Source organism: Vipera berus, assembly GCF_964194415.1.
Source record: "Vipera berus genome assembly, chromosome: 1".
NCBI lineage: Eukaryota > Metazoa > Chordata > Lepidosauria > Squamata > Viperidae > Vipera > Vipera berus.
The window spans coordinates 13,603,939-13,616,640 of record NC_138202.1 but is presented as its reverse complement, the minus strand read 5'-3'; the positions used below and the strand labels follow the sequence as shown (position 1 = coordinate 13,616,640).

The 12,702-nt window shown below is 41.2% G+C and overlaps 1 protein-coding gene across 3 annotated transcripts in view; it reads left to right on the top strand.

The window, feature by feature from the left end:
• The first annotated feature begins 4,917 nt into the window (after window positions 1-4,917).
• The window catches only part of CSNK1G2 (casein kinase 1 gamma 2), a 97,328-nt gene continuing 89,543 nt past the window's right edge, over window positions 4,918-12,702 (top strand). For all 3 annotated transcript variants that reach the window (XM_081313943.1, XM_081313944.1, XM_081313942.1), the window contains exon 1: window positions 4,918-5,165. The gene's annotated coding sequence lies outside the window, so the exon portion shown is untranslated. The remainder of the gene's footprint in view (window positions 5,166-12,702) is intronic.

The following is a 12,702-nucleotide window of genomic DNA, read 5'->3' as shown; positions in this document are numbered from 1 at the left end:
TCGGTCCTTCCGCCGTGACCTAAAGACCTGGTTATTCCAACAAGCGGGCCTGGACTGATCATGGTTTTTAAATTTGGTTTTTTATTGGTTTAAATTGTTCTTATTTCTTATATTGTTTAATTCTCTTTTAATTTTTGTATTTATATCTTTTAACTTTTTATTGTTGTGAGCCGCCCTGAGTCCTCAGGGAGAAGGGCAGCATATAAATTTAATAAACCTTAACCTTAATGGTGGTTTTCCAAATATGACCAATTTCCTGGATTGAAACAACATGCAGAAACATAAACTAGTTCTATGGGCTTGGTTTATACATCATGGGATCACTGAACACCCCCAATATGTAAACAAAGTTTCTGTTGTTCTTCCACAAATTTATCTAATCCCATTGTGAAGTACAATATTGAAGTTATTCCTATGTAACATGACAATGTTTCCTTATTTGACATTTTCCTTGATGAAATTCTTTTATCTGCTAGATTTCTGATCATTTAGGTTCACTGAGATAACAAGGTTAACACAACATCCTAGGTTCTTGGGAAGAACTTGACATGTAAAAAAGGCCAACACCAGTTAAATAATTGACAGCTGTGATTTCACATTTTTTTTGTATACATCACTTTCCTATCCAGAAGACATTCAATGAGGCTAACTAGAAAAAAATACAACATGAACAAGTAAAATCAGATTTTGAAAAATTAAAATCACAATTAACTCTCAGATTGGAAAGGCTAGGGGTAAAACAGGAGAAGAATTTCTCTCTTCTAGAGAAAGGAAAAAACGTGGTTGTGGCGATAATTACTGTATGAAATAATTCCTTTGCATAACTTGACAGCAAGCAACATTGATGGGGGTCATTTTCCATGTATTGAACAAAGCCTGCTTTTATGAAAGATGCCTTCTGACTTTCTACGCCCCCTCCCCTGGGTTGATGTTAGGAATATTGATATTAGTAGTGATATTTTGTAAAAATATATATATATATATATATATATATATATATATATATATATATATATATATATATATATATATATATATATATATATATATATATCTTTGTTTATGTGCAAGCAGCTTTGTAGGTGCTTTATATTGGGAAATTAGTTATATAAAAGCAAATGTTTCATGCTTTAGGTACAGGTGATTGCTTACATGAAAAGAGCATGTTAAGGGGAGGGGGAAAAGGAATTATGGTGGAGCCTGGGTTGTTGTGTATGAGTCATCATCTAGGAATTATTTTTCTGTACCTTTTGGCTCCTAGTACCAAGACCAGATCTCTTTGTTCTGGAAAGGTATAAAAGGTGGAAGACATCTTTCCTGGTTGTTGCCTTCATCTCTCTACCAGCCACGAAGAGAGATGTGGCCACCCAACTCTATTTTGATCAAAATAAAAGTTGTTTGCTTGCTGAAACCTCGGCTCAGGAGTTTCTTTTGGCTCTTTTAAATTCCTGAGTCATGCTGGGGCAATTGTGAGGCTAAGTGTAAAACCTTACATCCCGAAGGCCTTGACAGGTTCAGCTGTCCTTTTCTGCATCTTTTCTGTTGTACAGTAGCATATATTGAGGGTCCGTGCAGGAATCCAAACCCTTTACTTGATTGTATTCTAGGAAGAGAAAATATCATCTCTTGAGATAATGGCTTCATCAGTCTGACAATTAAAGTTATTATTCTATATTTTTGCCCTCTGGAACAATGAAGAATATGTTTGGGCCTTCTACATATTCTTCCAAGTGTTTGAAACTGCTGTCCTATTATCCTTTACTTATTCTTCATGGAACTTAGTTTTTACTCTCCATCTTCTTCTTCTTTTTTTAATCCCATTTATATCCCGCCCTTCTCCGAAGACTCAGGGCGGCTTACAATTTAAAGCACAAATCAATGTGCTTAGCAATAGCCTTCATTCTATGTATATGCCTGCTTATTAGGGCTTTCCCCCCCCCAAGCGGCATTATTACAAAGTCAGCTTATTGCCCCCAACAATCTGGGTCCTCATTTTACCTACCTGGGAAGGATGGAAGGCTGAGTCAACCTTGAGCCTGGTGGGACTCGAACCTGCACTAATTGCAGGCAGCTGGTGTTACTTAAGGAGGCATTAGCCCACTGCTCCACCAAGGCTGTTCATTTCTCCTTTTCTGAACCTCTCCAGTTTGTGTCTATGGAAATCCCCCATCACTCATGTCATTCAGGTTGTCCCAAACGTACTTTTTCAAAAGGCAACTGGACTTTCTTGTTTTTTTTTACCTTGAAAATGTTTTACTTCTCATCCAAAAAGCTTCTTCAGTTCTGATTGAATGGAGGGGAATAGAAGGCTTTATGTACCTTGCAGAACACATTTATTATATTCAACAGATTTATATTCTGCAAAGCACATAAATCCTTCTATTCCTCACCATTCAGTCAGAACTGAAGATGCTTCTTGGATGAGAAGCAAAACATTTTCAAGGTAAAAAGCAGGAAGGTCCAGTTGCCTTTTGAAAAGCACTTTTTGGACTCACCAGCTTATGGGAACTGAAATGCAAACTCCCAAATGGAGGCGGTCATCGGGATGGGCTGTGACCAACAAAACATCTTTTGGGAGTTGCAGTGCCAGAATGGGACATATCAATTAGTCTGCATTGGCACCAAAGGTTTGTGTTGATGAGCCCACAGTACTGATATATCTTCCTAAGAAAATATTGTTTTTCAAAGGACGTCAAAAGATATTTCTGATTAGCCAGGAGCCATTTAGTTTTTGCAAGATGGCTGGCCATCTATTACCTCCAGTACTAGAAAGCAGATTATCTCTGATAGTGGTTGCTGGGCAACACTAGATGGCAGCACCTAGCTAACCTTGGTTGATCTGAAAAAGTTAAGGAGGTTAGTTCTACAGTGTTCAGTTGGAACATCAGAAAATCAGAGCTACAGATTAGAATATTTAATTGCAACAATTCCAGATGACAGTGGGAAACCATGTTTGAACTGTACCTTAAAAAAGTAGATTTTGTCATCCGTCCTCGTACTTGACTCAAAGGAGGCTTGATCTTACCTGTATCTTCCCCCCACCCAGTGGTGGGATTCAGCCACTTCGCACCAGTTCGGCAGAACCGATAGCTAATTTTTTGTTGCCCAGGCCCAGAATGGACTTCCGGAAGCGGCATCCACACAGAGAACAGGTTGTTCACATATCTGAATCCCATCACTGCTTCCACCCCCACTTTCACTCTGCTTCAAAATACAGTACGGTAATCAATTTACAACAGTTCGTTTAGTGACTGTCCAAAGTTACAACGGCACTGGAAAAAGTGACTTATGACCATTTTTCTCACTTAAGACCATTGCAGCATCCCCATGGTCACATGATCAAAACTTAGATGCTTGGCATTTAACAGTTGTGTTACTAACTTAACATCTGCACTGATTCACTTAACAACTGTGGCAAGCAAGGTTGTAAAATGGGGCAAAACTCATCTAACAAATGTCTCACTTAGCAACAGAAATTTTGGGCTCAGTTGCGATTATGCTCAAGGACTATCCATACTGTATGGTAGACTGGAAACAGGTTTTTGATCTTGTTTTGTAGGGTATTATGAATTTAGACTGCAGGGTTGTAGCACAAACAAATGCTCCTTTGCATAATTAGAGGTTTCTTGCATCCAGAAAAGTTTTATATGTGGAGAAATGTTTGGTCATTTCAGTGGTTTGAGCTGGAACAAGTCAATTACCTTGAGAGCTAGACCATACATACCGTATTATGTCTTTCAAAGCCATGGCAGGCAGAAATGCAGGCTTAATCTCTTTCCATTCTTTTTAAAAGTACTTTTTAAAGCATGACAGCATGGTATTGCAATTTTTAAAAATGTGACAATTAGTAGATTGTCAAACAATGATAATGATTATTGTCATTATAATCATGATTCTTATGAAATATTTTTATAAGAGATTCTCAGAAAATATTTAATATATACATGGTATGTAGTTGCTAGCAGTCAGAAACAACTTGATGGCACACAGTAAGTCATTAAAAATACTTAAATGCTGAATAATTGGAAGGTCTTCTCTCTTTAGTTGTTTTTTTAAATCAGTAGTTGGGGTTTCTTATTCTTCTTTGTATTTCACTGTCAAGCTTTTGCACTTGTATTTTATATTATGTAATAAATTAATTTAAAACATACAAATGAATGGTAAGAGGTAATTGCAATGCATTCCAGTGCAGATTTATTTCATAATCAGCTGGCCCTATCCTTACAAATATATTATCCTTACAGGAATATTTTCTTGAAAAAAAACCCCTGAAAAAAGGGCGTCCAAAAAATCTCCTAAAGGTTTAAAAGCTTTTTTTTTTAAAAAAAAGTTTTACAAAGTCCAAGAACAAAACCAAGAAAATAATTAAATCTAAAGGATAGCTTTATGAAAGAAAGGACGGTCTTTATTATAAAGGGCGTGGTCGCTGTAAATCAGGGGTCTTCAAACTTGGCCCTTTTATGACTTGTGGACTAAGCTGGCTGAGGAATTCTGGGAGTTGAAGTCCACAAGTCATAAAAGGGCCAAGTTTGAAGACCCCTGCTGTAAATGTATGAATCCCCAAATTTAGAATAAATTCCATCGGGGCCTAATTCAAAATCACCACAGGCATGATTTTATTAGGGTAACATTCGTCGTTGGGACGCCCCAGCATTCTGTACTAATGCGTGTGACTTTGCCCGGTTCTTTTCCTTCACGTGGGCGACCCGGCCAGCATCCTACAGAAAGCCGGAAGTCCTCTCCAGGCAGCCACCGCGCCGTCACCTCTACGCTTCTCTCTCTTCCCGCCTGCGCCCTCTCCTTTTCCTTTCTCCCCCCCCACTTCCCTCTCTTCGGCGCATGCGCCAAAAACCCTTTACGGGCGCCCGCCCCCCCTCCCTTCCAGCGGATGGCCAGACTTAGAGAGAAGGCGGCGAGAGTCTCCTAAGCTCCAGAAGCGGATCCCGCTATTCACCAACGCGGTTTGCGCCGCCGCCGTGACGTCAATGTCATAGGAGACCCGTGGGCTGTACGCCGCTGGCGCAAAGGCGTTGCTCTTTGCCTGCTGGGGAGGAGAGGGACAGAAAGAGGCTTAAAGAGACAACCGCGAGCCATGGAGGGGCTGGGGGGGAAGAGACCTTTGGGCCCCCACCCTTGAAGAGTCCGGACGGGGGAAAGAAGCTCAGGTGAGTCGCGACGGAGTGGGAGGTGTCGGCTTTATCCCTGGAGGGCTAATTTTGTAGAGCGTGGTTGGCTCTTCTTCATGGGGTAGGCTTGTAGCAAAGGTGGGGGGGGGGACGCCCCCCTGCATGTGTCCCAATGTGGGGAGCCGGTGGTGGCGGAGGGGAAAAGTAAGTTTCAGTTTGTAAGGCGGAGGAGAAGGGAGAGCTTTTTTTTTTTTTACATTTTGCAAGGACTATTATTACTCTTAACTATATTTAATGGAGCAAAGTTTAGTGCAACCTCCCTTCGCCCTGCCCCGTACTTTTTCTTCACGTTTTATGGAGGGCAGGGCGGGGGGCTTGCAAAGGCTGGAGAAACGAGGAAGCCTAAAGGAGGAGGGTTTGGCTGGAAGGCCTTCCTGTTGCTTCCTTCCTCCCCCCCACCCCCCCCCCCACCAACCTAGTTTGGTGGAAGGGATGCTGAGCAGAAAAGGGGGGGACGGGAGGACGGTACCCCACAGTTTTTCCTCCTAAAGAAGCCCAGTCGGCTCTTTTGCCTTGCCTTCTCCTTTCTCCTTGTCTCTGCATTTCTGTGATGCGTGGAAGCAGTCGTTGGTGCTTGCCTTGGTTCACAGGCACCGAGATTTATGTAACTTCTCACCCTTTCCCTCTTCCAAATCTCAAAGGGCTTCAAGTGGGGAAAACTGAATTTGGGGTATGGGAGGGTTAGGGTGTACGTAAAGGTGGAGGGGGGGTTGCTTTTTTATCCTTTGCAATGGAAAGGAAGCAACAGCATGCTAGGCCTGTAATATATATATATATATGTGTGTGTGTGTGTGTGTGTGTGAGGTTTTTAAACATAGCCGAGGTAGATTGACGCCAGTGGTTAGAGCTTCTGGGCTTCCTTGCATGTTAAGATGCTTCTTTGTAAAAGGAATGAGATGGAAAGTAAACAGGTGAGTGCCATTTTCCCCCCTTTTCATTTTCCATTGGTAACCAGCTTTTACCCATCCTACTCTCTTTATACTTCTAAACAAATTATTACTAATCTCCATAATGAGGGTGTGTTTGTGGAAAAGAAAAAAAGGGGGAGGCGGATGGAAGAAGAAAAAGAACGGAAGGAAGGGAATTAAAAATTCTGTCAGAGGTTTTTGTGCCTGATCGATTGGCATGATATTCATAAACTGAAGATGGGCGCAACTTGGCGAGAGATTTTCTCCTTTATTGAACAGGTTTGTTGGACCCAACTGAATCAACCTTCTGTTTTTCTTCCAGTTTCTTTGTTTTATTCACACATAAGCATGAAGATTTAGCTTCTGGTCCTCGAGTCCAGGCAACTGTCAATGTTTTAGGATGGTATTACCCCCACTTCCCCAACCCCTGCTTCTTATTGCAGTCCTTTCTGTGATGTATCTTTTTGTAGTTTAAGTAGGGGAATTCCACGCAGCAACCCACAAAGCCTTTGTGCTTTCTACCCCCTCCTCAAAACCTGTGGCTTGTTTTGTTCAACCTGAGTTGTAAATTAGAAAGTGGTTTCAGGAGATGCAAATGTTTGTAGATTAGATCCAGTTTTGCATGGCAGTTGAAAATAGTTCCACTACATAGAGGCAGAAGAAATATACTTACTTTTTTGTGTACCAACCATCTACACAACAGACTGTTGAAAACTATAGTGTTTTTCAGGGTTAAATACAAAGTATTTTTATACCATCACTTTCTCCAAAATCTCTATATTTTCTGTGGTTCTTTCATTCCCCCAGACTATAGGTTGTTCTGTATTTGGTGTCTACATTTTTAATTTCCAAGAATCAACTTAAGTGAATTTGTTCCAGACTATAAAACAATGTTATCATTAGATATTATCCCCCCCTCCCTTTCCAAAATTTGTTTGCTTGTAATTGTATTCATAAAGCCAGTTTCTTGCCTTTATTTCAGGTCTTTCTAGATCTGAAATTGATAGTGTGTGAAATCCTTTGCCAAAGGAACTGCAGACCAGGAAATACATAAGGTTCCCCTCACCCCCGCTTTCTCTGCAAAGAATGCTAAAGGTTAGTTTTTAAAAATAAAATAGGGAGGAAATTCTGAAATTACAGTATAAGGACATATGGGAACAGTCTTAATTAAGATGAGGGAATTCAATGCATGTGCCAAGTCTGAGAGGCTAAAATAAAATGATCCTTTGCTTCTTTTCTTCTTTCTCCACCCAAATCCATCTCCATCCCCTACCAAAAGTTTAGGTGATGAGGGTCTTAAGGCTTTACCCTCTTTGTTTCTTTCTCTGAGGTATGGTTGATTTAGGCTGAGAAGAAGCTGACTTAAAGCTTCAGGTTTAGAAGGAGTTGTAAGTTTTTCTTTTGTTAGGGTAGTTTCAGATTGAACTGAGTTTATTTGAAACAAGGTGAGCCTGCCAGGTGTTAACTTTCTTTTTGGTTGCATGAGGTCTTTGATCTTGAACCACCAAGTAGTAGCTGCTGGCATGTGCAGTACTCTGCATCTGTTCTGTGGGCAGGAAAGAGTGTGCCTTGACTTGGCTGTTAACCTTTGCATGTCTCCAGGAGAGGATTTCCCTCGCATGCATATTTGCACACTGAGAAAGACATTCAGAAATGTGACACTCTAGTCAGCTGTTCGTAAAACATAAATCAGGTTTGTAGTTTACAACTCCCAGAATTCCCAGGCAGCTCTTGGTAACAATCAGTATAGCATGTGAATTGGGGTATAGCAATAGCCTTCTTTGTGTTACCGTGTAGAAGTAAATGTTTGCAGTTCTGGGATTTCCTTAATAAGGAATCCAATCTGTTCTTTACTCTAGAATTCCCCCATTGTTTTGAAAATTCCCTTGCCATGTGCAGCTACGGTACAGTGCCCATTTTAACCATGCACGCCATCCTAGTGAGGCTGCAGTAACATTGCACGTGCATGGTCCTCTGTCATATGGCTTTCTGTGATTATTTGGATAGGGCTCGCAACTTGGGAGTCCTTCTAGATTCACGGCTTACTTTGGAAGAGCATATAGTGGCCGTGACTAGGGGGGCTTTCGCCCAGGTTCGCCTGGTGCGCCAGTTGCGGCCCTATCTGAACCGGGATGCCCTGTGTACAGTCACTCATGCGCTCGTGACCTCTCGCCTTGACTACTGTAATGCTCTCTACATGGGGCTTCCCTTGAAGACCACTCGGAGGCTCCAACTGGTACAGAATGCGGCCGCGAGAGTTGTCTTGGGAGTTTCCCGGTACTCCCATGTTACACCTTTGCTCCGCGAGCTGCATTGGTTACCAGTTGTCTTTCGGGTGAGGTTCAAGGTGTTGGTCACGATCTTTAAGGCCCTACATGGCATGGGTCCGGGTTACCTCAGGGACCACCTGCTGCCGGCATCGACTCCCCTCCGCCCTGTGCGTTCCCACAGAGAGGGCCTCCTCAGGGTGCCGCCAGTCAGGGAATGTCGACTGGTGGCCCCCAGGGGGAGGGCCTTCTCTGTGGGGGCTCCGGCTTTATGGAATCAATTGCCGGTGGAGCTCCGGATGGCACCAGACCTTCGAACTTTCCGTCGGGGCCTGAAGACCCATCTGTTCGAATTAGCTGGTCTGGCCTGATGGGGGATTATGGGCTTTTAATTGTTTTTAATCTGTACTTCTGTTTTAATTGGGCATGGATTTAATTCTTTTTAATTTTTGTATAGTGTTTCTTATGTATGCCCTGTGAACCGCCCTGAGTCCCACCAAGGAGAAGGGCGGTATATAAATCAAATAAACTATAACTATAACTATAACTATTTCTTTCACAGACTGGTTGACGTGGAAAGTAAAAAATAAAATTATCAGTCTTTGTTAGCTTTTTTTTGTTGCTTATCTTTGAGAAAGGTGCATTCTTGCGAAAGCGGCATCTTGTCTGGAATAATTAGAAAACAAACCCCTCCTTCATCTTTTTACTTGTTCCTGTTAGTAGACTAAGACAGAAAACCTAATTTTTGACCATTTTGGGAGAGCATGGAATTTGGCAGGAAACATGTGGGTGTTATAATCAATTATCTTTCCAGTTTGGTTCCCTTTTTCTCCTGAAGCTATCTTGAAAAAAAATACTGTCATAGGATGTAAAAGGCCAGTGTTAAATAGCTGTTCTGTTCATCACCAATGTCACAGTGCTACTGTGTGAGTGTTAATCATTAAAAGTTATTTGGACTGTTGATTTTCACATTTGTGTCCTGGGACTACTGGGTAATATTATTTGCTGATCTTTGGTGAGCAAAATTAATGCTGAGATACAGGTTTTGCTTTAAACAGAACTTGTCAGCCGTGATTGATCTTTCTTTGCAGGACATTGATGTGAATGGCATGTAAGTGGATTAAATGCAATTTGAGTTCATGTAGGGTGATGTTGAGGTGTGACAAAATTGCCCAAGGCCATCCAGGATAGGAGAGGATGCTCTTTAAATGGCTCTCATTTAAAAAGAATGTTTGAAACCATGATAGAGGATTAAAAAAATGTGAAAAATGTTGCCTTAGAAATGCTGGCCACAACCTTAAATGATTTTTTTTAAAAAAACATTCTTTCAACCAAATAAATATGAGGTGCTTAATTTTGGGAACGGTGCAAGAATTTACAGAACCAAATTCAGTTCTCAACCCTTCTTTCCTCTTATGAAAAACATTGCTCCCCACCTGTCTGCAGAAATAATATAGAAGCTTTTCTCTGTTGTTTTTTGTTGTTTTTTAATCTGCTTTAGACAAAATGAACTGTGCGAATGTCATTGCAGGAGTTAAAAAATATAAGTGACTCAGCAAATGGTTGAATGCACCAAGGAATTTCGTTCTAAGTAGAAAGCTACTGTTCCTTATTAGCAAATATTGGACAATTTGGACAACGATTCCTATCAGCCCCAACTAACCTGCGGTCCTGGATTAAGAAAACTGCATTCCCACAGTTCAAAAGAGCAACAGATTCCTGTTCCTTCAGAACTCAAGGAAACTAGTTCTAGGCCTCGAACGAACATCATCAATTGAGCCAAGATCTTTGCAAGGCAAGGTATTAGCCCTTCCTTTTTGGATACAGGCAGTCTTCATTTAGCAAGCATTCACAGTTATGACAGTGATGGAAAAAGTGACTTTTACCAATCCTTGCATGTATGACCTTTGCAGGTCTATAAAGCAAAGAAAACCTGAAGCATAATCATTTAAGTATAGTCAGCTTCATATAGTGGTGGTCACTAAATGAGGACTACCTGTATGCTGGTATGCTGCTTTTGAATTGGGAGGTACTTTTAAAACTGGGAGGGAAGAGCAAAGATTTGCTTATGCTTATTTTGCTTTCCACAGTATATGAACAAACTATCTGTAAAGCAGTAACTTAAAGCTGTCTAATGCAGGGGTCCCCAACTCCCAGTCCGGTTCGCGGCATGCCAGCAACTGGTCCGCACAAACAAGCAAAGCCCCATCCGTGGGATGCAGTCAGCACACAAAACCACAGACTCCGGTCTGTGGAAAAACCTTTCTCCATGGAACTGGTCCCTACTGCCCAAAAGGTTGGGGACTCCTGGTCTAATGCATCTGTTGAATAGGCAGATTAGGCTGTCATTGAATATATGAACTCTTATTTAGCCAACTATGGTCGATAAGCTTCACTGTCATACATTAGCTCTGCCTCTTTTTTTTTAAAAAAAAAATCTGGTTAAAATGTAGACTTTTTCTACATCAATAAGCATTTATACATCCTTATACTTTAGAATAGCAGTTTCCAAGCTAGAAGCTATTTAAGGGACAAGTCCAGACTTGTGTTTCTGTATGGAATTGATGCACCAGTGGATTAGATTAGATTACAGTTTATGGCCCTCCTGCAGCAAATGGGTATGCTGGCTAGTATTTACAGGGTTGGTTAGTCAAATCAAGGAGGGCTGTGTGTCATGACCCCCCCCCCTTCCATTTCTTAAATGTATGATCAGTCATGCCAATCTTAGTGTCTGCATGATAGTTCATAACAGTGCTTTTTTTGTAAAAGAAAAAGGTGCCAGAACTCACACATGTCATACAACCTGCCTTGCCTATCCTACAAGGTTCCATCCAAAAAAGGTGCCGGAACTCCGTTCTGAGCGTTCTATGACAAAAAAAGCCCTGGTTCATAAGCAGCAACTGTGATCACAGTCACAAGAAGATCCCACAATAATACTTGTTGTATAGGTAGTAGGTGGGTTTGTTTTTTTGCTTTTGTTTCTGTTTCATTTTTCTTTCACTTCATATTCTTGTTCTGCTGTTCCACATTTGTTGTTTAAAAAATATAGGGTTAGGCTTAACCACCCTAACTCTATGTTTTTTAAACAACAAATGTGGAACAGGGGAATAAGAATATGAAGTGAAAGAAATAAAACATTAGCAAGTGAACTAGGAGTACAAGGAGAGGGTGTTGATTGGGATACACGCACACGTGTGTGAATATATTCGTATAGTTGCCATATTGGAGAATTGTTTGACTCTTGGTACTTTCTGAGCTCGGTGTTGAGCATTAATGATGTTACCTAATCTAGTAATTGTTTAGCTTGTGCAATGGATGGCCTATTATTCATAGAATTGTAAGGCTGGAAGGGACCTTGGAGGTCTTCTATTCCAACCCACTGCCCAAGGCAGGAGGTTTATACCACCCTGGACAAAGGACTGTCATGTCTTTTCTTGAAAACTTCCAGCAATTAATCAAACATCTGCAAGATTAAAACCAAGTGCAGAGAACACCCCAGGACAGTTCTCATAATCCATTAGGAAAGTAGAATAAAAATAATAAATGCTATTAACTTGGTGCATTCAAGATAAATTAGGATTGCAGGTCCCAGGATTATTTATTTATTTATCTATTTATCTATTTATCTATTTATCTATTTATCTATTTATCTATTTATCTATTTATCTATTTATCTATTTATCTATTTATTTATTTATTTATTTATTTATTTATTTATTTATTTATTTTATTGGATTTGTATACTGCCCTATTCCCGTAGGACTCAGGGCGGTTTACAGGGCAGTTAAAACCATGAATACAAAAAATTAAAAACAATTAAAACAATCAAATTCAAGCCCCAAGAGTAAATCTAAAACCCAGTTAAATTAACAACCCCACAGTCTGGACCAAACAGATCGAAGAGCCAAGTTTTCAGGTCCCGGCGAAATGAGCGAAGGTCGGGGGCAGTCCTAAGTTCTGTGGGTAGTTGGTTCCATAGGGCAGGCGCACCCACAGAGAACGCCCTTCCCCTGGGAATAACCCGCCGGCATTCATTAACCGGCGGTACCCTGAGAAGGCCCTCCCTGTGGGGGCGCACAGGACGATGGGAAGATGATGCCGGCAGCAGGTGTTCCCTTAGATAGTCCGGACCCAAGCCATTTAGGGCTTTATAGGTCATTACCAAACCTTGAATCTCACCTGGAGGGCAACCGGAAGCCAATGTAGCTCACGGAGAAGAGGTGTTACACGGGAGTATCGGGAAGCTCCCATCAAAATTCGCGCGGCTGAATTGTTCACCAGTTGAAGCCTTCGGGTGGTCCTCAAGGGCAGCCCCATGTAGAGGGCATTGCAGTAGTCTAA